The following is a 3143-nucleotide window of genomic DNA, read 5'->3' as shown; positions in this document are numbered from 1 at the left end:
GAGTGGGATTGCTCCACCTTCAACAATGGCAAATGATTTTGAAATAAGACTGGCAATGATCACTTTGATAGAGAGGCGAAAATTTAGTGGGGCCAAGCATGAAATCCCGCTAAACTATCTTAAGGAGTTCGAGAAGTATTGAAAAACTATCAAGGTGAACGGAATTTCCCAAGAATTCATCCGCCTCAAGCTCTTTCCCTTTTTACTCATAGGTCATGCTTTGGAATGGTTAGACAAAGAGGTAAAGCCGAATTCTCTAAGGACATGGGACGAGGTCACCAAGGAATTTCTATCCCGTTTCTGTCCTCAAAATAAAACGGCGGAAGCTAGAGCTTTGATTCAAGGTTTCAAGCAAAAGCCAAATGAGAGCCTCTGTGAAGCATGGGAGAGATACAAGGAGTATCAAAGAGAATGTCCTCATCACGGAATTCCAACCTATCAAATCATTCAAATTTTCTATGGAGGTCTTAGCCCTCAAGGAAAATCATGTTTAGATGGAAGAGACGGAGGTCCTATAATGAACAAAACGGAAGAGAAAGTGGTGGACATAATTGAGGACGTAGTAAGGTATTATAGAGATTGGCAAGATGGAGAAAGAGATTCAACTAGCAAGAGTAGCTCTTCGGTGTACTCGGTTGATCATCTAAATGCAATCAACAATCTATCCTCTCAAATGACAAACTTGGGGAAGGAGATGTCCACTATCAAGGCAAAGTTGGAAAGTGCTACCTACAAAGTTTCAAGTCTTCCCTCCCAAACTAAGGCGAGAGGTACGTCTTCTAATTCTCAACCCCTTCCTTCTTCTAGTAACATGCCTAGTGGATGCTTGTTTTATGATGATTGTGGGTCGTATGAGCATGATGTTTCTAGTTGCCCTCATGCATGTATTGATGTTTGTGATATCAAGATGGAAATGTGAATGATCATGTGAACTATGTGTCAAATAATCATGATTCTAGGTTTGAGAATCAAAGAGGTCAATGGAATAGGAATTACAATAATCATGGCAATTTTGACAACTATAACTAAGGTGGTGGTTATAGGAACCAAGGGAACCAAGGTTCTCGAGGTAACTATAACAATCAAGGTTATAGTAGCCAAAATCAAAACCAAAATTATGGTAATCCAAACCAAGGTTATGGGAATCATAATCAAGGAAGTGGTAACCATAATCAAGGTTATGGTCAAAATCAAAGTAGGGGTAATTGGAACAATCAAGGTACATGCAATTTTCAAAACAATGCTCAAAGAGGTCCTCCACCCGGATTTGCTCCAAAGGCCCAAAATGATAATTCCTATGTTCAATCCTCTTCTTCTTCACATAGAACAAATTTGGAAGAAATCATTGAAAATCAAACAAAGTTGTTGAACACTTACATGACCGTAAGTGATAAGAAATTTAATGAAATGATGACTCATAATAAGATGCTCGAAAATCAAATTTCTCAACTTGCCAATGCTTTGAAAGACCATGCTAGTCCTTCTTCTTTACCTTCCCAAGGCCTAGATCCTAAGAGACCGATTAATGCTATTGTCACAAGGAATGGTGTAATCCTTGAGGAGAGTTTGCCTAGGATGAGTGAGACTAAAGAGGGCACAAAAGGGGCTTTGGTTGAAGATGAGAGAAATGGTGCATCTTTGAGTGAGGTTAAGATTGAGAAGCCTAGTGAGGTGAGAGTGGAGAAAGAGATTGTGAAACCTAAGCTTCCTTATCCACAAAAATTCATGAGACACAAGTTAGATGAATAATTTGGAAGATTCATAGACATGCTTAAGCAACTTCACCTCTCTTTACCATTTACCGAAGTTGTCACCCAAATGCCCAACTACGCAAAATTCCTCAAAGACATTTTGAGTGGCAGGAGAACATGTTATGGTGTAGAGACGGTGAACTAGACCGAGAATTGTAGTGCTATCATAATGAACAAGATGCCACCTAAGCTAAAAGACCCCAGAAACTTTTCTATCCCTTGTGCCATTTATAAAATGCAAATTGAGAATGCCTTTTGTGACCTAGGAGCTAGTGTTAGCCTTATGCCAAACTCGGTGTACCAAAGACTTGAGCTAGGAGAACTCTTACCTACTAACATCACTTTGCAATTAGCCGATAGGTCAATTATGTTCCCTAAGGGTAAGGTAGAGGATGTTCCTTTAAGGGTCGGGAAATTTGTTATTCCGGTGGATTTTGTTGTGCTTGATATGGATGAAGATGCTAATATCCCCATCATTCTAGGGAGACCATTCCTTTCTTCTTCAGGTGCTTTGATAGATGTAAAAAGTGCTAAAATTTCGCTCAAAGAAGGGGATGAAGTGATAGAATTTGATTTGAATTATAGCATGAAGTATCCAAGTTCTTCTCTAGAAAATTGTATATTAATTTATTCTCTCGATCATGTTGTGTCTTCCATGCATGAGCAGTTGCTCACTTCTAACGATGCTCTTGAGAATGTTTTGTTAAATAAGGAGAAGATAGGTACCCCAAACAAGGAGATGGGTTTGTATGAAGATTTGCTCAATGGAAGCTTTGAGGATGATGAAGGGCAAATGTGTTTGAGCATTTCTAGCCAAGAAGTGTTGCAAGTGGAAACATCGAAGGAAGGTAAAGGTGCTCCAATGGTTGAGCTCAAACCCCTTCCATCACACCTTAGGTATGAATTTTTGGGACCCAACTCCACTTTTCCCGTGATTGTTAGCTCTTCTTTGAGTGAGCATCAAACTCAAAAGTTGTGTGGTGTTTTGAAAAAGCACCGAAGTGCTTTGGGTTATACCATTGATGACCTCAAAGGTATAAGCCCCGCTTTATGTACACATCACATAACCTCTTGAGGAGGGTGCTTTACCTTCTATTGAGAGGCAACGAAAGCTACACCCCCAAATGGGAGAGGTAGTTAAAAAGGAGATCACCAAACTTTTGGATACGGGAATCATATTCCCCATTTCTAATTCTAGGTGGGTTTCTCCCGTTCACGTTGTCCCAAAGAAGGGAGGTATGACCGTCGTTGAGAATGAGAAAGGTGAGCTCATTCCGACGAGGACGGTCACAGGATGGAGGATGTGTATAGACTATAGACGTCTAAAAACATCAACAAAGAAAGATCATTTCCCCCTTCCTTTTATTGATCAAATGCTTGAAAGACTAACAA

General features: G+C 39.9%; 1 non-coding gene across 1 annotated transcript; it reads right to left on the bottom strand.

Moving 5' to 3' along the window:
• Positions 1 to 323: 323 nt before the first annotated feature.
• Positions 324 to 429, bottom strand: LOC145573314 (small nucleolar RNA R71). Its single transcript, XR_014097363.1, has one exon. It is a non-coding gene; the product is annotated as a small nucleolar RNA R71 (small nucleolar RNA).
• Positions 430 to 3143: the final 2714 nt, after the last annotated feature.

This window comes from Chenopodium album, chromosome 12, assembly GCF_948465745.1.
Source record: "Chenopodium album chromosome 12, dcCheAlbu1.1, whole genome shotgun sequence".
Classification (NCBI taxonomy): Eukaryota; Viridiplantae; Streptophyta; class Magnoliopsida; order Caryophyllales; family Amaranthaceae; genus Chenopodium; species Chenopodium album.
The sequence above is the reverse complement of the archived record's forward strand: the minus strand, read 5'-3'. Positions and strand labels throughout refer to the sequence as shown.